This window comes from Perna viridis, chromosome 4 (assembly GCF_037379345.1).
Source record: "Perna viridis isolate PV_CMFRI_1.1 ecotype Kerala chromosome 4, ASM3737934v1, whole genome shotgun sequence".
NCBI lineage: Eukaryota > Metazoa > Mollusca > Bivalvia > Mytilida > Mytilidae > Perna > Perna viridis.
The window spans coordinates 43,728,241-43,750,304 of record NC_142448.1 but is presented as its reverse complement, the minus strand read 5'-3'; the positions used below and the strand labels follow the sequence as shown (position 1 = coordinate 43,750,304).

General features: G+C 35.0%; 2 long non-coding RNA genes across 2 annotated transcripts; one reads left to right on the top strand and one right to left on the bottom strand.

Moving 5' to 3' along the window:
• The first annotated feature begins 3,085 nt into the window (after nucleotides 1–3,085).
• Nucleotides 3,086–4,873, top strand: LOC148620202 (uncharacterized). Its single transcript, XR_015921742.1, has 2 exons — nucleotides 3,086–3,986; nucleotides 4,304–4,873. It is a non-coding gene; the product is annotated as an uncharacterized LOC148620202 (long non-coding RNA).
• A 7,620-nt stretch (nucleotides 4,874–12,493) lies between these two features.
• LOC148620201 (uncharacterized) lies at nucleotides 12,494–21,227 on the bottom strand. Its single transcript, XR_015921332.1, has 3 exons — nucleotides 21,074–21,227; nucleotides 20,676–20,768; nucleotides 12,494–12,509 (listed from the first exon to the last, which is right to left on the bottom strand). It is a non-coding gene; the product is annotated as an uncharacterized LOC148620201 (long non-coding RNA).
• Between the last annotated feature and the right edge of the window lie 837 nt (nucleotides 21,228–22,064).

Sequence of the window (22,064 nt, the reverse complement as noted above, 5' to 3'; positions counted from 1 at the left end):
TATTGTCTACTGTTTCATGGAATATAGTGTTGATTCAAAAGTTTTTCTTATTCTTGGATTGCAATTGGACTTCATGAAATTCATGGACAAATGTATAATCCTCTCGGTGACCACGTACATTGCTAATTTGATACAAAGGGACTTCAAAAAGTATCTGATTAAGACAGGTTTTCGGATTATTTAGGGTTCGGTTTAGACAGGTTTCACTGCACATAAAAATAGCCGATTACAAGGCCTTTCCAACGACCTAATTTAAATTTACACAAAAGCTACGGTTTAACATGGTCGTCGTCGGTTTGTTTGTTGTTTGTTGGGGTTTAACGTCCGAGCAGCAATATTTCAGCTATATTCAGACGATGAACATGAAATGGATGAAATGATGATGAAATGAAAAATGGGATGAGACACAAAGACAGTAGGGTCGACAAATTTTGATTGCCACTAGAAATAGGGAATTTAGCCTCCTGTGGCGGAGCGCAGTGGTTCCTACTCCTATCGAATACCACAGCAGGGTTCTTTAACGTGCGAGGAACGTGGCATCTTTCCCAACACGGTGCACCACTATGGTTTGCGGTCAGGTTTTCCGTATTATAGCCTGACAACCCCAGCATGTAACATGCCAGGGGTACCCCATTCCACCACCTGGGGCACACATCCCAGTTGCTCTGTGTGCAGAGCGCCTAGCCCCCGGCTAGGTTTCTGAGCACTATTTAGTCGCCTTATACGACAAGCTTAGCGCTGCTGCAGGCCTATTCTTTTGACACCCGGACCTGCACGGGGCTGGTCGTCGTCGGACAATGAAAATTATTCATAAAAATAGCCTAAAAAATCGTAAAAAATAGGAAAAAGATCGTAAAGACTTGATTTTATTTCTTAAAGAAAAAACATACATTAGGGAATAGAACAAGCGCTGGGCAGACATCCTGGGCCCTAGGTATACATAGCAAAATCGTCCCAAGAGACCAGCACCCTTATTTATTGACATACTGATCCATTGTACTTTACGGCTATTCATACTATGTATAGAAGGGTATTCCGAGGTACACAAGTCGAGGTTTTATTTATTTATTTATCTATTTATCACCACAAACAAAGTGCAAATGTTGTTGGTAGTTTTTATGTTATTATGTTCACAAAACGAAATGGGAAAACATAGTATTTTTTGTCGGTTTCATCTTATTATTATTATTACAAGTATTCAGTCTCTCGAACATTTCTCCATGCCAAGAAATACCCCCAAAAATTGTTTGGTCTGCCCCCTACAGGCACTAATTATCTTTGGTAACATGATAGTACAGATGTGGTCATTAATGTATCTATTATCTCGGCAGGGTTTTAAGTTGGATTCTGAAGCGGTTTGTCTTGGCATGATTACAACTACATTGTAAAGTAGAAAACAAATTAGATACATGTATTACTATGTTACAAATATCATAATTTCAGTATTATTGATACTGTACTGCATATGCCAGTAACCATAGTTAGAGTACATGCACATGTATTTTTGTAGTTTTCAGTGTAAATTTCTTGTTCACAGACATACAAATGTAAACTGCAAATTTTGCTTAGAAATATGACTACACTGTTCTACACTAGCAATAAAAACAGTATACCTATTACCACTTTTGAAAATCTTAGATAACTGTTTACATACAAAGTATATGAATAAATACCTTCAACACTTACCTAGTACATTGTACATGTAAGAATGTCCATGAAAATCAGCTCTACTTATGGTAGCTTTGATATCCAATACATTTTCAATGCACTTTCATGGACATAGAATTTCTAACATAATTGTCTCTTACTTTATGATCTGCATTCTAGATAAATGTGTCTGGTACATGTATATCTTGACAATGTACTAAAAAGAACCGTATTGATAATCAGTTATGACTTCCATGGTTATAATACACATGTACATTGTACTACCATTTCTTTAAATTCCATACTGAACAGTACATGCCAAAATCTGTATCAGATGCAGTATCAACAGGAGACTCTTGTATCAATTCAAGGGCTACTGGCCCGCGGGGTGATATAGGTCGAGGGTTGATACTGCATATCAAACAGATTTTTGCATGTCATGTTCATTCTTTCTTATATTTTATCTATACTAAATGTACTTCAATTGCGTTTGTGCAAGGTGTGATATACGGTATGCAATGTCTAGGGGTGTGATATAGGGTATGGCATACAAGTCTATGCGTGTGATTTAGAGAATGCAATATAGATCCATGGGTGTGATATACAGTATGCGATATAGGTCTAGGGGTGTGATATAAGGTATGCAATATATATCTGTGTGTGTGATATATAGGGAACTTGAAATGGGTTTAGGGGTGTGATATACGGTATGCGGTATAGGTCTATGGGCGTGATATAGGGTATACAATAAAGGTCTAGGGTCGGTGTGGAAGTTTGGATTTTAGGAACATGTACAAGTGTAGGTGTAATGTCATTGCCCCTGTGTCCACTTGCGTCTCAAGGACATTACTTTATTTCAATGGATACCCACCCCTTTTTGATAGATCAAGATTATCTACTGAATGTGATGAATACACCACATGACCTCCTTCTATCCTTACCGTCGATTAGGGCATTGTTTATGTCTCTGCTTTGAAATCATAATAATTTAACAATTAACAATTGTCCTGGTTTCGTAATTTAGGGCGAATTTATTGATAAAAGACCGGTTCCAGTTCAGTTTTACGGTTTGAAACTAGTTTTCAAAAAGTTTGAAAAAGGTTTCAAACCAGTTTCAAACCAGTTTTCGAAATAAATGGAAGGTTTCAGAAACCTTTTACAAAACTGGAACTGGTTTCACTGCAATAAAAACGCCCTTAGTTGCCGACGATCTCTAAATCAAGTTCAGTCTATAAATAGACGTCCTTCGGTATTACTAATGTCCGAAATCCCCCTAATACTCCGAAAACCCCCAAAATATATCCGAAATCCCGGCTGGAATAGGGAAATCCCCCTTGAAATTTGACATATATACAAGTAGGTTAAATTATATGTAATTATTTTACGTCCTTGACAAAAATCTATTGAGAATGTCGGGAGCTTCTAATAACGGATTCTCAAATTTTTAATCATTATCATTGTGGCTGACCTGTGATTTAAATACCCCATATCACACCCCTAGGTCTAGACCTATATCGCATATACTGTATATCACACCCCTAGACCTATATTACATACCCTATATCACATCTCTAGACCTATATGGCATACCATATATCACACCCTTAGACCTACCGGGTATATGGCATACCATATATCACACCCCTAGACCTATATTGCATACCCTATATCACACCCCTAGACCTATATGGCATACCATATATCACACACATAGACCTACCGGGTATATGGCATACCATATATCACATCCCTAGACCTATATGGCAAACCATATATCACACCCCTAGACCTATATTGCATACCCTATATCACACCCCTAGACCTATATTGCATACCCTATATCACACCCTTAGACCTACATTTTGTATATTGCATACCTTATATCACACTCTACACAGAACACACTTGAAGTATAATTAAAATTTATGTTTTAATGAACATGACATGCCAAAATCTGTATCTGATGCGGTATCCCCCCGCGACCAATAACCCTAAGTGGGTTTACACATGAGTCTTGTGTTAATACCACATGTGATACAGATTTTGGCATGTAATATTCAGTATGGAATGTACGTGTGTATTATATCCATGTACATGTAAGTCATAATTGATTATCAATATGGTTCTTTTTTAGTGCATTGTCAAGATATACATTTAGAATGCAGATCTTAAAAGTTAGATACAGGATTTTCATGACATATGAAAGACACAGTCAATTAGGTTAGAAATTCTATGGCCATGAAAGTCGATTGAAAATATGATGGATATCAAGGCACCCAAAGGTAGACCTTTCCTAAGAGCTGATTTTCAGGGACATTCATACATGTACAATGTATTAGGTAAGTGGGGGTATACATAAGTTTGTTCATATACTTCCAATGTACACAATGATTTAAAATTTCCAGAACTGGTGATAGGTCTACTGTAAACATTGCTAGTGTAGAACAGTTGTCATATGTCTTAGCAAAATTTTCAGTTTACATTTTTATGTCTGTGAACAAGAAATTTATACTGAAAACTACGAAAATACATGTTCACGCACTCCAACTATGGTTACTGGCATATGCAGTACAGTTTTAATTAAAGATTTCATACGTGATATTATGATATTTGTAATATAATAATGCATGTATCAAATTTGTTATATACTTTACAGTGTGACATTAATTGATCATAAATAAAACAACATACAGGGATTGATCCAGATATTTTGAAATGGAGGATCCAGACATCATTATAAATCATCAAGTAACTAGAAACCATACATGGGAGAAGCCCTAAAGCAATATCATTAGTAAACTTTCCAGTTTCTGTATTTAGAAGTTTTATCTAATACATGAATTCACTTTAATTTATTGTTTTAAACTCACCACTTCAAACCACTTTAATGATCTTCCTGGTTATGAGGGGATGTTGTTTTAACAATGACATCCTGTCATTGAGGTGAAAAGTAACCTGTTCTACTCTTACTTATGTTACCTGCTATTAACAGTTATTGAAACAAAGATGTGTTCATGAAGTACACTGTACTACATTGTTGTAAAGTTTGTTATGTTTTATTTAAGATAAATTTAAATTATTTTAGAGAAAGAAGTGTTTATTTTTTCTTAATTAAGACAACTGATAGAGATATTTTAAGAATAACATGTCAGAACACTAAAATGTAATATATGTGTATTGTATTATCTTTTTATAATATAGGACAGAAATTATAATGTTACACAAATACTGTTTGCAAAATTTCAATCAACCAGTACTGACTAGGTGGCTTAAAAACCAATAAAAATCTGGGATAATGATAACCACCCAGCCTCTATTTTTGCCTGATTTTGCACACAATTATATATACATGTAAGAATATTTCTTATAGTAGAATATAGTAGTTTTGATAACATGAGTTTGTAACCTTGTTTGAATTGAAAAATTCCTAGAGAAAGGCAATTATTTATTGTAAAAAAGTGTAGGCTAGAAACCACTAATTCCACTTCCCATAGGCTTCTATGCTAATTTCACAATATTCAATGGCTTCTCTGGACTTTACCTTAACTTTAACCTGCAGAAGACTATATATCAACATGATTCTACATATGTCAGCTCACAATCCTCAGAATGGCATGTGGGGTTAGCAGACTTGCAGTGCAGTACTGGTCACCGGAAGTGAAGGGTCTATAAATAGCATGGGAAATCCCAGTGTTTTCACAAGATAGGGGTATATTTTGAAACCATTATGGAGATTAGGCTTCACATCACATGAAGCAAAATGCACCTATAAAATGAACAGAAATGTTTTTCCTTTCAGAAACTGTTTAATTTTTTAAATAAGATGAGAAATTTTTTCACAGCACTATGAGGAACTGGGGTAATTTCTGCGTAGGACTATTTTTGCGTACTTTCCAAATGCTCATTGGTTGAATTGGTGGTCTGTAACCTGTATGGTTTAGACATTTTCAACTCGGGGCCTAATCTAGACAACAAATGACAAGGACAAGCTTTAGTAAATTCTGAAAACTAACAATACTGACATATTTGTTCATTTAATCTATTACAAATCACTGTCAAAGAGAGCACAAACAAGGAGTAGTTTTTTGCTCATTTCTCCCGTTAGATTAGGTCCTTGGTCAACCTAGCTGCCCTTGTCCACAGGATTCGTTTATACTTCACGCATCTCCAACCCAAAATTTCAAAGTGTGGATTTTTTCTTACTTTGAAAATCCATCTAATATTGATAGTGATTCACAGTGGAGATCATATTTTTTGAAGAAATGCTGGTTTAGGAGTAAAGTGTCAAGAAATTTGAGGACATAAAAGTACACAGCCAGAAATACCAAAACAATAAAAGAAAAGATCCATAAATACATTAATAAACATTAGTATTGATATGGATTTCATTAAAACAGATGGTTCTCTTTAAAATGACAAAGTTTTTGGTCGGTTTAATAAGCTTGCAATTTGGTTACATGAATATTTATGAAGTCTTTCTTGACTCAGTGCCTCAGCACTTTGATATGTTTTGTTTTTGTTCTTGTTTGTTTTTCACCTTGGTTGAGCCAATGCTTGTGGACTAGAGATCTCCGCGGATATTCCCCAGCCCAATAGTCAGACTTGTTTCACCTGAATTATATCATAGATTGTTTACTGAAATTTCTATTCACCTAAAATGCAAAAATCCTAAGGTACAGAGGCTTAGTTCCTTTTATTGCAAATGGTAGAACTTTTTGGTTCATGTTCATTTTTTTATCCCAGAAATCAGGACCCGGTTTCATAAAACAAAATCTTCAAATCCTTCCTCAATATCCTCTGATTGCTTAAAATTGACGACTTGAGGAATTTCAGTTTTCATATCTTTTCAGGAATCCCCGATTAAATGTCGTTTTTCTGTTAGTATAAAGGCAATTATGTACAAAAGGATTACAAACATTAATTTAGATAGAAATTCACTTTCGAATTCTCCTTAGTGCGATTGTGAGAGGTCCTTTCACCACTTTAGAAAAAGTGATTCTATTCTATACTCGAACATCGATACAAATTTGGCCCACAGACTTTCGGTAACCTGAGTATATCTTGAGCATACGCCCGGTGAAGCTCAATTTAATTAGACGCGACTTGTTGGTCACTGTGTTTTCGCATTCTTGAATGGCAAAATACAAGAGCTAATTTTTTATCAAATTTGATCAAGCTCCGAACAGAGACAGCCAAATAGGAAAGTATAAAGTTGGACAGAAATAAAAATGACTTTGAGGACTTGAGTCGAAGTTCCAAAGCGGGTTGGACATGATCACATTGAAATCACAAAATATATCGAGGAAATGTCCAATCAAGTAAGAGTGATCGGCCACAATCGTGTAAAATTGGAACTCTAAAAGTTGTCAAGGAACCTTTTCTGGAGCTATATTACCGCTTGGTTACATAGCATATTCATCAATAAAAGACCGCCTTCCTTAATTGGAACCAAACGTCACATTGATAAATGAAGGAAAGAAACTTTAAAAAGTTTTAAATATAGATCACGTAGAAATTTACAATGGATTCCAAGTGTACCCAATGTCCATTAAAATACACTCCTGTCCTTTAGTATAGCTATCGTACGGACAGAGGGGATTACTGGATACACAAAGTAGATACTGCAATACATTACGGGTGCAATAACAACATCAAAAGTGTAGGAAATCCTTCAAGCCAATATAACAATCACGATAATGTGATAATTTTTTTGACAAAACCAAGACGGATAAGGAATCATGGCCATCGTCATTGTATATCACCTAAGATGGATGATGTCTTCATAGATGATGATCTTCCTTTCGTACTAAAGTCTCTAGGACTTCACTACATTCAAACTAAACTTTATTCTTTACATCCCACTTTACTACATTTCTTTTACTTAATATACTTCTATACATTCACAACTGTCAAAGAGGGTCTCCGGTCCTACCACGACACTTGCTACACCCTTAGTGGTATTAAAACCATGTGGATGGTAAAAAAAAAAAACGAAAGATCATCTGGAAACCCTCAATTTAAGATTATTATTAGAATACAATAGCATTAAAACCTATGATTTTTCAACTCTTTATACTTCTTTTCCCGATACTAAGTTACACTCTTACATTAAAAGCATTATGCATCGTTGTTATCCAAAAAAGATGGCACACCTAGTTACATGTATGTGGTACTTGGTAGAGATTCCTCATATTTTTGAAAAAAAAACAAAACGATCCCAAATCTTCTTTTTTTATTGACAACATATTTATCCCGTGTGGCGGTAGCGTTTTTCGACAAACGATCGGTATTCCTATGGGAACAAATTGTGCTAATCTCCTCACTGACTGGGGAGTTGGTACTTTCGACGCGTCTACCCAAAATAACTTGAGATAAAGGATACTGCAGACACTGTGAAGTCAGCCTCATATCTTGACCTACACTTAGAGATAAAAGGAAAAATATTAACCAAGCCAAAAGACAAAAGCGATGACTTTTCATATTATATTGTCAACTTTCCTTTCATCTGTAGCAACCCTTCAGTGCGTGTGGAGTTTTTATATCACAACCCAACTTGCTATAACTACGCAGACTTTTTATATCGTGCTAGATTTCTTACCATTAGGCATCTGGAGCAGGGTTACATGATTGAAGTCATCACTACGAAAGTTTTATGGTCGTCATCATAAACTCGTGGATCGTTACGGTGTAGTCATCTGCACTATGAGAACCGATTTGTTCATTGTGTCATACCGTAGTTTTCCTTTCCTCTTTCGTCTACCCCGAACTTGACTTATTATGAGCAACTCGGCAGCAGGTGTTTCTAGAAAAAGCAGAGGACGTTTACCTTACCGGTGCACCTGGTCAATGCTCCCACTTTTTGGTGGAGTCGAAGTGGCTCATTTACTTTTGTTGCTTTTTATGTATTATTTTGGTTATTTATGTTCTTTGTTGTGTGTCTGTTTTCCATGTCTGGTCTTGTCCCTGGATTACATTCGTTTGATTTCCTCTAGAATCTTGGTTCCCTTGATTATTCTTCCAACGATTTCCGACTAGACAACACTGCCTGAAAAGTTAACTGAATTTGGGACTTGTCATGTCAACGAACAGTCATTGCTCGGTATCATAAAAATCTCAAGTTGATATATTCCTCGAATTCTGTAAAGATCTTCGATTTCAAATAAAGATTGTATATATTTGTAATGTAAAATGCATATTTCAAGCAAATTCAAATCTACTAAACAATGAAATAAAAAACAACCGACTAATAGCAACGGACTTTTAAGTCAAACTCAAGTCATGGTATTGGAATATGTATGGTACATTTTAAGTCTTGTGAATGAAGAACTGCTTACAGATAACTATTACTTTTACTACTGAATCAGAGCATATTTTGATTAATCGACCTTTAATGTTTTATCTATAATAATCGCTTACACGTTCATACGCAGAGCATGTTGTGGTTGTGATTAATAAGGCAGTTTTTGAGTTTATGGAGTAAAAAATCAATATTTAGCTGATATTTCAACAAAGGATGGCCTCGTTGTACCGATCTACCCGGGAACAATGATGTGAAAGTTGACATTACTTTTTTTGAAGGACGAAGTCTAATTCCCGTCTCGCATGCGAAACGGGATAAATGCATGTAGTCAAAAGATAAACATGGGCAACCAGTTGAAAAAAATCGAAATTATCAAGAAAAATTTTAGTCGATGTAAATCTGGAATAGGCATGCCATATTTCAATGAACAACATATAGAAATTAAAGACTGAAGTATTCAAAGTCGCTAATCGTCAAATATTCAGTGCCACTGATTCTGACTTGCTTTCAACATACGAAATGACATGAATGCCATATGCTCTAAAATCAGGTGACTTCCGCTAAAATCTTGGTTCCCTTGATATGATTACTCCCTCGTTGCCGTGATGACCCGAATGGTTTTCAATTAAAACAACTGGTTACCAGGAATTACGTGTAATGCTTTGTTCCACAAGTTTCTCTCAAACATTTAGCGATCTTTGGGTTCCTTCTATCTGGTTCTCGGGTCAATATCATAAGCGACCCTAGAATTGCAAAAAATATATTTTACAGAAACTTATGGAACGAAAATATAACCGGGCTGCCAGGCTATGGATAGCTTATGAAATTGACCAGGGAAGCAAATTAGGAACCAGATTAAACAACTGATCTAATTGGCGTTTTTAACGATCCTTGAATACCATTACAGGCCTGTCACGGTCGATGTTGGTGGTTACTAGAACCAGTTAGTGTTGGTAACGAAGCTCAGCTTTCGGTATATCTGACCGACGAACTCGGTCATAATATGTCCTACTAGCGACTGCGCTGCTGTGTAAACGCTCTGACCTACTCTCAGATCCCGATCATTACATCTTTTAATGCTAACTTCCCGTTCTAATACAAGCAAAAAAACCAAAAAAAAAAAACAAAAAACAAAAAACAACACTTTAAGATGGAGTAGCAATATATAATTATGCAAATCATATCCGAATGTAAAGTACTGAAACTACGAGTGCAAGGAGTCGCAAACAATATTATCGACTTAAAAACATCAATATATTCAACTTCGTCAGCTTATAGATTACGCCTGCCTCACATCAGGGCATACACTTTGCAGAATATTGTAATGCAATATTCCTTGTAACGAGGATACAACGTAACAACAAACATTTAAGGACGCAATTCCATGATTAACGCATGAGCAGATTTATTTTTAACAATTTTGTGCATTCTAAGTCTATGCGCAGGCTCAATATGTACTACCACGAGATACGGCTTGGGTAGAACAAAAAAAATCCCCATCAAATATCGCACAGTTAGCACGAAAGGGTCAATTGTTAGATCTCAGATAACGTTACCAAGGATTTGAAAATTTGTTGTTGTCAATCAAGACGTATGCATTGTCAGTATTTTACTCAATTCCACAGTTGACGCCTTCCAATATAGTAATCTCCTTGGTACATACAGATAGGTCCATGGAACTACAAACACTGCATCATTAGAATATATTGTCCGAATATATTGTTGTTCAGCGAAAGTTGTAATACAAAAGTTAATCTACCTGAAACTGAATCACTTCAATAGAATGCCAAGTGAAAAGAGATAAAAAAAAAAAAGTCTTCAACAAGTGAAATCCAGACACGCCTTATTTATGAAGTGTTGTAATACCATGACTTGCAAATTCATATTACCTTCTTTTTAGTGTAAATTAGAAATATTGTACCCCGAACGACATTTAGTAATATCCTCTTCTTTTGTTTGACTATATAACTCTAGTCTTGTTTGAAAGTAAACAATAAGTTGTCTATACTGTTCCGGTTTGCAAGCCATTTTTTCTCTTCTGATACAATATGTATTTTAACTGTTTGCAGAAATAAGCTATCTCTATAGTTTACATAAAATTACGATATCCGTAATTATAACCCAATCAGTTAGCATTGTATTATATTTCAAATCCTATTATAGACATACCTTACCTATGGTTATAGCACATTTTATAATGTTACTCAATTAATCTGGGTGTTCGTTGATCCATGTATGTTGGTAGTTTTAACTGTGTACTATAGCATATTTACAATGTTACACTATCGATCTGCTTGTTTACTGCTTCGTTGATCCATGTATGATGATCGTTTTACTGTGTTTTTGAAATTCATCAATTTCTTGAGTTTTAGTTCAGTACCAGAAAGCATGACCCAACTTTTTTTCCAATTTATGTGAATAATCTAAGATTGCACTGAGATACACATCTGTTTAAATTCGTACAAAAAATTGACCAGGCTGAATGAGCAAAATTCAAAAATAAAATGTGATTTTTAGTGGACATATTAATTGAGAGTAGTACAGCATTCGCATTTAGATAAATACAATACTTACGAAGATAAAGAAAAAGTTTGGTTCTCTTCTCTGTAGCAGCTGACTGTTTCTCATAAAGTGCATTATGTCGTACTATTCCTCTCGTAAATTTAGTGCTGTACATTCGTATATCATTTGCATAATGATGTATTACTACACCACATGGCCCAGATAGGTGCCATACTAACAGTCATTTCTAGCTTTCAGGCATACGAGATCGAAATGTACCTTTAAATATCCTACACATGTCACTGTGATTAAACGGCTTAGGGTAACTTAAGTTACCCACAGCTCAATATGGCGGACTCGAAATCGGTTGATATACAATTGATAAAAAATTTGTTTGAATTTTTATAGCAGTCGCAAAACCAACCAAAAAATGAACAAAAAGTCCGTTAATCCTTATTCTAAACTATTGGTAACTTTTGACGTGTTCTACGTCTGTTTTTTACTTGAATAAGAGTGGTAAGTATACATAAAAAGATGAAATAATTGGTTAGCATTGAACTTTGTGTAATATAGATGAGAAAAGCAAAGTCTCCGACTTGTTTTGATTGAGAAACATTTGGGTCATCACGAAGTCACCCGATTTTAGAGCATATCCAACTTCGCTTGAGTTCGTACCATTTTGTGATTGTGTGTTTTCCATGTTTGGATTTTGTCCTTGGGTTACATTTGTTTGATTTCCGTTAGAATCTTGTTTCCCTTGATTACTCTTTGAGGACTAAAGTCTTTGATTATACAGTTTATCAAAATAGAAACAAAACATGAAATTATATACAATATCTTAAATGTTATTCCTCAAAAAGAAACAGACTGCCCTCAAATTCAGTTGAGGAAAATTGAAGAAATCTAAGTAAAATATTTTTCACTGCTATTATAAAATGCATAGGACGAAGTGTTGCTTTTTGTCAAAACCAATGAAATATTACTTCATACCTTTTTTAAATGGTGCTAATGGTTACAGACACTCTTTCTGTGTTTATGAAAGTTGCAGTTTTGCTGTAATCTGTACAAAAATAACAAAAATGCACTGAAAAGCATCTAATAAACCGCTCACGATCCTTTACCTTACTTGACTTATACAATTGATCTGTTCACGTTCATTCCTTCTCTAGCTGGACAGTGTGACAGACATACTATACCAATCATTAATCATCCACTTGTATGATCCAATTTCACCCTTGGTTCAAAAGGCAAGCAATCGTGATAAAAAATTACAAAAGTAAAAACAACAAACAACAAACAAAACAAAAAAAATCACTGATATAAACACAAATGGCGGTAAATACTCTTACATATAATGATTATCAGTACTATACGAATGTTTAGGACAAAATACTTTAACATCAGTTCCTAATCAGTTTTACAGTGGAGAAAAAAGTGGTTTTCATATCCATAATATACTAAAAATCATAATATCTATCTACAGTCATATAATACTCAGTTCAACGTCATATATGATAATAAAATTTAAAAAGAAAAAATAATTTTGTAATTTACATAATAGTATTATCAAACAGCATCTGTTACATGACTTTGTAATTAATTAATTCAAGATTGGATCACAATTATCTTCATGGTCATGTATACAGTCGATAACATAACCTGTTTTATTTAGGCTACAAACCACTAATTCAGACTCCCATTACTCTCTATGTTAATTTGCTCATTTTCAGGGGATCCTCAGTAGTTTACCTTAAGTTTAACTTAACCAAAACCATATATCACCTGAAACATACAGATGTACTGCTATGTCACTCAAGATTTCACAAGGGGTTTACAACCTTGCAGTGCAGCACTGACACTCGGAACTCATCTACCCTAAAATAGCCTGGGGAATCCTAAAAAATCTTTATTTAGACCATCTTTATTTATAGTTCCACCAAATTAGTTTATTTAAGCTTGAGGCATCATACTTTGGGCTCAAAATTATCAGAATAAATTCCATTTATGAAAAAGTTCATTAAAAATATTCTCAACATTTTTTTTTTATAATGGCATGATACAGGGGCTACTTTGTATTTGTGCGTAGGACTATTGAGTAAGGTCCAAATTGATGATGCAGTTGGTGGTCTGTAACCTTTACAATAAAATTTCTCTCCCGTAATAATTAGCAGACTTGCTATCAGAGGGATACATGCAATCAATAAACTTTTCCATATGTTCTTAATATAAAGAGATGGACTTATAAGTATATTGTACTCCTTGTAAGGTCACTAAAGCTATTGAACTTCAAAAAATACGTATTGTAACCATAGCAACCAGTCCGCCTGTTTCTGAGATTTGAGGAATGAAGAAGACATGCAACGACTGCTTGCAAACAAATATCATTTATTTAGTGACAAAAGAGGAAAAATAAAACTTAAAATTCATTAATGTATAACAAGAAGAAGAGTAACAGCCAATTATGTACATTATATACGTGCTTTTTATTATCAATGATAAATAATAACACAGAAAGGTGTGGTTAATAGAAAACGGCCAAAGGTGTCAACAGTTAGAAATGACATGATTGAAATGTTCAGAATAAACAAATGAAGAAATCCGGGACATGCTAGAGTAACAAATATAAAGTCAGTTAAAAAATAATACTGACAAAAATCTAGCTCCCCATAGAACTCAAAAGTTTTCTCCGTGCTAAAGTAACAATATATATACATACATATTTATATGAGCTTTTTGCTGAAGAAAGATATCAGTGTTCCGAAATATTCAATGTAAATTTTACCATCTTTTGGTGATGTTAAACATATTTAGACGTTTATCTATATATCTATCTATATATACGTTCCCAGAATGTGACGACTCTATTCGCTACACTGCACCATCGATCAAATTAATACAGGGAAGATTGAGTAAATGTATAGAAAGGTCTGAAAAATTCCCAACGATGTTAAAACTGTCAAATTTGCGATGCAAATATTTGGTCGTTCCCTCGCGGGACTCGAATTCGTACCGCTGTGACATCTGTGGCAACACCGCCTGCACAAGTCCAGCGCCCTAGATCACTCGTCCAGCTAGGTTATATAAAAATATAGCTTTCGCTTGCCGGGTCATTCCTCCTCGTAGGATTAATCTAGGGCTGTAACTTAGTACAGGATGTATGGTAGTACGGGGCAGTTCATTTAGGTGTTATTATGTAGGATAAAGGATCAAATTAATGATGCATGTCATAACAAATCAATATTATACAAACGTCTCAGAATGTGACTCTATTCCCTACAGAAGTCACTTGAGTTTAGAGCATATCGCATTCGTGTCATCCCGGATGTTGAAAGCAAGCCAAAATCGTTTTGCATGCGAGACGGGAATTAGACTTTGTCCTCCAAAATAAATAATATCAACTTTTTCATCACTGTTCCCGGATAGATCGGTAAAACGGTGTCATACTTTGTTGAAGTATCAGCTAAATATTGATTTTATACTCCAACAAACACTTCCTTATAAATTGCAACCACGACATGCTCTGCGTATGAACGTGTAAGCGATGATTATAGATAAAACATTTAAGGTCGATTAATCAAAATATGCTCTGATTCAGTGGTAAAAGTAAGAGGCTTTTCATCTGTAAGTAATTCTTCATTCACAAGACTCTTAAAATGTATCATACTAATGCCCATACATTTTCCGATACAATGACTTGAGTTCGACTTAAAAGTCCGTCGCCATTAGTTGGTTGTTTTTTTTTTATTATTTCATTGTTTAGTAGAATTAAGATTGCTTGAATACGAAAAATACCAGTTTTATATATTGTAAACTTCGATATGCTGTACTGGATTGGTGAATACCCTCGGGGACCTCAGGTCCAACATCAGTGGTATCGACCCAGTGGTTCTTAAATACAAAAAATACCAGCTTTATATATTGTAAATTTCGATATGCTGTACACGTGTTTCAAGGAGTAACCTCTCATCAGCAGCATTAAAATCAAATATGTAGGAAGATCATAATCAAAATCTTAGTTGTATACAAGAAGTACTCATAACCAAATCCTTATTTGAAATCAAAGATTTTTATTGAATTCGAGAAATATATCAACTTGACATTTTCATGATACCGGACAACGACTGTTCGTTGACATGATAAGTCCCAAATTCAGTTAACAGGGTAAGCGTCTTTTTTTCTAGAAACACCTGATGCCGAGTTGCTCATAATAAGTCATGTCCGGGGTAGTCTATGGGATACAATTCCTTGAAAGCTATTAAAAATGTATGCTCCGCCACTCATACATGGATAGCCATGATTCAGAAAACGACAACCTGTGTAATATCCATCATAACCTATAGTTTCTGAAGCACTTGTTTATAGACAATTCATCAGATGAAATTCTATCCAGATTGTAAAACATACTGACTCTATTCCACTTAGCCAGAAAATAAAACCACATTCTAATGTCTTCTCGGCATTCTTTCCTGATCTTAACATAATGATTTAAAGCTCGAACAGTAGTTGATAATTTAACATGATAATTTGTTTAAATGGGACACAAAAGCTCTACTTGGAATTACTACACGAGACGCAGAGTTTAGGTGACCAATCAGTTGTAAGAATTCCCGTTTGTGCAGGATTTCTTGGACAGAAATTCTTTTAAAAAGTCAGTTATACGTAGGAGTTATTCGTGTGGTAGCCTAGTCTGCATTACACTAAAATCCAAGATAATGCCTAAATATTCCATAACAGTATCTGGGCCAGTTGTCTGATGCTTGGCCATTTGAACATTAAATTTCCCAAATAATATATACAAAAGGCCCATGTTTTCTGACTACATTTTTTAGGATGCTCAAAAGTAATAAAATCATCAGGAAGATGTAAAATAAACTGAATATCATAGTTATTCTCAGCTATCAAACAAATTGCCTGTGAAAGCAAGTCAATTTTTTTTTGTGATGAGCGATAGCGAAAAATACTTTAGTACAATGATAATATCTATTTCTCCGCACCATTGGGACTTACTTTATATTTTGCAAAAGGCAAAGTAACGAATGGACCTTGTAAAAACTTCGTTTATTTCACTTTCAATGAGTTTATCTACTATTTATGGTTATGTAATTGCTGAACGTAGATTTTGTCACTCGTTACTAGGTATATTTACATCCGATATTAAGGAAGTAGACCTAGGGTAAGGGAAACAACTCAGTGATATGTTTGTATCATATTCAATTTCACCAAAGCCTATCAAGCTTTCATTTAAAACAGAATGAAATCAATCCAATTTACTTTGATGCTTACATGAGATTGATGTAAAATGCTAAATACAAACGTTCCAATGTTTTCTGTCCCTTACCCTAGGTCTACTTCCTTAACGTGTCAAAGCCAAAAACAAGATCATTCCATAAGTATCCCTATCTGTCCCTATCTGGATGTTGACTTAATTCCTGATGTAAAGCACTTAACATTAACAGGAGTTTCAACTTTGGTATATGTGGTGGCTAGTCACTTGCTGTTGTTGACAAATTCTGCCTGATTTTGTTTTTGTGATTTTCTCTCGGCACAAAAAGAAGAATCATTATTGTTTGAAAAGCAAATAGACCACGAATGAGAATACAAACACTGTTGCCTGTTACATTTGTTATTATTGAAATTGTTACAAATTTCTTGCTCATTATGCATAATCCTTTTCCGTCCATAACGATCACTATCCTTCATACTCGAATTTGACTTCAACTTTTGAGGAAAGTTAGTTGAACTTTGTGTTCATAGCTGAGGACAGAAGGATGAATGAAAGATGCATTGAAGATGAACAATGTGAGCAAGTATTAAATCTGACATTGCCAGTGACCATGCTCAAAAGTGTTGTATCCTCAATTGACCAATCTACATTGATGTTTAATTCTTTCAATGCTATCGAAGCACGGGCTGAGAACTGGCAATGGTAGTCATAAAATCTGGGGCATACACATTGAAAGTATCAATTATGTTTGTTTTATACCTATGTAGTACTATAAGGCTTTGTGGAAATTTGATGCACATAACCCTTTTGAACTTGCCAAAAGCAGTGATAAATTCGCTAACAGTATGCTCTTTATGCAGTCTTGTATCCTCATGATTCGAAATATTGACTGTTGTTGACCCCTGTTCCTGTACATAGGTTTTTTTTCGTGTTCAGTTCTGGGGATTAACAAACTTGCAATGTTGATGTCCTTGCCTTCCCAAAAACACTTTTTTTAAGACTTCTAACACTTCTAAGTGGAGAATACTTTCACATAGGACTCCAAATTCAGGGTTTGGAAAACGATACCCACCATGTGTGAATGACTGCTGACTGTTTGCTGTTTCATTAAAATTTCCGTTTCTCATAGCTGGAAACGCTGTGGACAAATTGTTCTGATCTCCACTGGCTTGAGAGTTCTTACCATAATGTATTAATTTCATCACTACTGTCTGTTGTAGACCTAACATTGTTTGTTGCATCGTCTGCATAGAGTTATACATACCAGTCACAATGTTGGCGCCGCCATATTGGATGACGTATTAGCAACTATATCTAGATCTCTACGCGAGTTTGTCACCGCACTTCTTTTGACCGCATCAATGCTATTATCTAACACTAAAGTTGATACATTTACCGAACTGTTAGAAGGAATATCAGTAGTATCAACTTTACTCACTTCCTTGTCGTAAATCAGCCGAATTGTCATCATTAATCTGTGTAGCCACTTGAACGTTTGTACTATTTATACTATTTGTTGAAATGTTCCTACGCACTTTATCTTCCTCGTAAATCCTTTTTAGATTTGCTCTGCCGATCGAGAGTGACACAAAACATTAATTTCTCTAGTTATTCTTGTAATTTACTTGGGTTGCAAGTATCCCATATGGCAGATCTTTTTTTTTTTTTTGTTCAGTCTAGATCGAGGTGCGCGTTTGTCTGCCATTGTCACATTTCTATAACGGATTTCTTGATCTGAACATAAAATCCATCATCATTGTCATAAATTCAAATGTAAAAATAGAACAAAACTGATTTGTTTCATACACGAAAATTGAAATATTGTTAGTTATGTATCGAATCGAAAGGTTTGGAAAAATTGAATAATATTGTTTTAACTATCAAAATTACAGAATGGAGTACTTGCCATAAAAAGTTATTGGCTCGAAAGGGGGATTCATGGTTGACATGTTATACATACTATTTTGATATGAATATCAAAATTTAACAGTCATAAATTTGTAAAATAGCACACCTTTTTCAACTGGTGTTTTCTTCCCCGTATCGAGATAACATACATCAAGTTTCACACATTTGCGAACTGTCATATCTTTGTATGGAACGACACTACTACAGTTGTGTCAAGTACATATATATTGGCGTGGCATGTGTCTTCAGGTTAAAGATACGATATTAATGTGCATAACGTATATACTGACCTGACCACATTCATACATGCCGTTTATGTTTAGCATGATTTATATATGTAATGCATATAAACTTGGGGAATCGTTTCCATATTGAAACACGCTCGTAGTTTTCTAAAAAAAAAAGGCTAATTATCAATTTAATGTAAATAATTGATTACGTTTCCTTTAAATAAAATTATTATTTTGTCTAACTATCGCCTACAAATTCAAGGCAAGAACTAATAGCTAACAAAGTATAAAGGGAATACGTCAACATCACGCTTGAAGTAAATATTGAAACAACCGTTAACTACAAATCAATATGGTCGGTTCAGCTATTGATAATCAATAGGCGTTGTGCCTAGCTGGCCGAGTGATCTACGGCGCTTGACTTTGTGTAGGCGGTGTTGCCATAGATGACACAGCTCTACGAGTTCGAGTCCCCCGCAAGGCGGGAGGGGGGAGGGACGACCAAAAATTTGCCTCGCAAATTTGGCAGAATGTGACGACTCTATTCGCTATACTGCTCCATCAGATCATATTGATACAGGGAAGATATGTAAACGTATTGAAAGGTCTAGACCACTCGGCCAGCTAGGCTATATAAAATATATCTTTCGATGGCCGAATCATTCCTCCTCGTAGGATTAACCTTTATATATATATATAGAAAGGTCTGAAAAATTCCAACCGATGTTAGAACTGTCAAATTTGCGATGCAAATTTTTGGTCGTTCCCACCACGGGACTCGAACTCGTACAGCTGTGACATCTATGGCAACAGCGCCTGCACAAAGTCCAGCGACTATATATATATAAATATATATAGGGGCCCTGATAATGTATATGACATATAACGAGCCCGTGTGTTTGAATTGGCAACTTGTTAATCTCATTACTATCCTTAGTGCAAACAGAAGGGTCAGTGGAGCTACAAGTACTGTATCATTAGAATTTATTGTCATGTCTGATGTTCTTGTGAAACGAAACTTGTAAAATCGAAGTTAAACTACCCAACGCGTAATCACCTCAGTCGATTGGCCAAGAGAAAAGAGATCACAAAAATGTCTCTCTCCAGCAAGTGTAATTTAGACACGCTTTATTTATGAAGTGTTAAAATATCATGACTAACAAATTTATATTACTTTCTTTTTAGTGTAAATTAGAAATATTGTACCCCGAACGAATTTTAGTAACACCCTCTTCTTTTGTTTGACTATATACCTCTAGTCTTGTTTGAAAGTAAACAATAAGTTGTTTATACTGTTCCGGTTTGCAAGCCATTTTTCTTCTTCTGATACAATATGTATTTTAACTCCTTGCATAAATAAGCTATCTCTATAGTTTACATATAATTACGATATCCGTAAATATAACCCGGTCAATTAGCATTGTATTATATTTCAAATCCTATTATAGACTCCCTTGACTATTTTATCGCAGTTTCTATGATGTTACACAATCAATCAGGGTGTTAACTTCTTTGTCTCATATATGTTGGTAACTTTTTTAAATGATTATAGCAGATTCTATGATGTTACACAATCAATCTGGGTGTTTACTCTTTCGTTGATCAATGTATGTTGGTAGTTTGAACTGTGTTTGAAAGTCATCTATTTCTTGAGTTTTTGGATCAGTATCAAAAAGCATGATCCAACTAGGTTTCCTATTTATATGAATATGTTAAGATCGCACTAAGGTACACATCTGTTTGAAATTCGTACACAAAATTGACCGAGCTGAATGAGCAAAATTCATAAATAAAATGTGATACTTAGTGGAAATATTATTTGGGAGTAGTAGAGCATTCGCATTTAGATAAATTCAATACTTACGAACTAAAGAATTGCAAATAAAATGCATGCTTTTAACTATCCGAAGAAATGCAGGTCCTCACTGAGTTGGGTTCTCTTCTCTGTAGCAGCTGGCTGTTAAAATAATGTGTTAAAATTGAGATGGAATGTTTATCAGCTTGTATCCGCTTCTTCGCTATTAATCGCACTTGTTAGGACATTTTTAAAAAAAGTTAAATGAAAGTTTTCATTGATTTGAATCGACATATTAATCGAGTCTTCAGAACTTGTATGGTCTAAACAAGATCTCTTTTTTTATCTAAACCGGGAACTTTTCGAATGAAAAGTGCTCAAGGTCACTGAATGATTGATAAATCTAAACTAGATCTGTTTTACATTTAACATTATTTGTTGCATCGTCTGCATAGAGTTAAACATACCAGTCACAATGTTGTCGCCGCCATGTTGGATGACGTATTAGCGACTACATCTAGATCTGTAGGCTAGAAACCACTAATTCCACTTCCCATAGGCGTCTATGCAAATTTCACAATATTCAATGGCTTCTCTGGACTTTACCTTAACTTTAACCTGCAGAGGACTATATATCAGCATGATTCTACATATGTCAGCTCACAATCCTCAGAATGGCATGTAGGGTTAGCAGACTTGCAGTGCAGTACTGGTCACCGGAAGTGAAGTGTCTATAAATAGAATGGGAAATCCCAGTGTTTTCACAAGATAGGGGTATATTTAGAAATCATTATGGAGATTAGGCTTCACATTACAAGAAGCAAAATGCACCTATAAAATGTACAGAAATGTTTTTCCTTTCAGAAACTGTTTAAATTTTTAAAATAAGATGAGAACTTTTTTCACAGCAGTATGAGGAACAGGGGTAATTTCGGCGTAGGACTATTTTGCGTACGTTCCAAATGCTCATTGGTTGAATTGGTGGTCTGTAACCTCTCTACGCGAACTTCTAACCGCACTTCTTTTGACCGCACCAATGCTATTTTCTAACATTAAAGTTGATGAATTTACCAAACTGTTAGAGGGAATATCAGTAGTATCAACTTCACTCACTTCCTTGTCGTAAATCTGCCGAATTGTCATCATTAATTTGTGTAGCCACTTGAACGTTTGTACTATTTATACTACTTGTTGAAATGTTCCTACGCACTTTATCTTCCTCGTAAATCCTTTTAGATTTGCTCTGCCCATCGCGAGTGACACGAAACATTAATTTTTTCTGGTTCTTCTTGTAATTTACTTGGGTTGGGAGTATCCCATAGGACAGATCTTTTTTTTTGTGTGTTCCGTCTAGATCGAGGTGCGCGTTCGTCTGCCATTGTGACATTTCTATAACGGATTTCTTTATCTGACTTGTGCAGGCGGTGTTGCCACAGATGTCACAGCGGTACGAGTTCG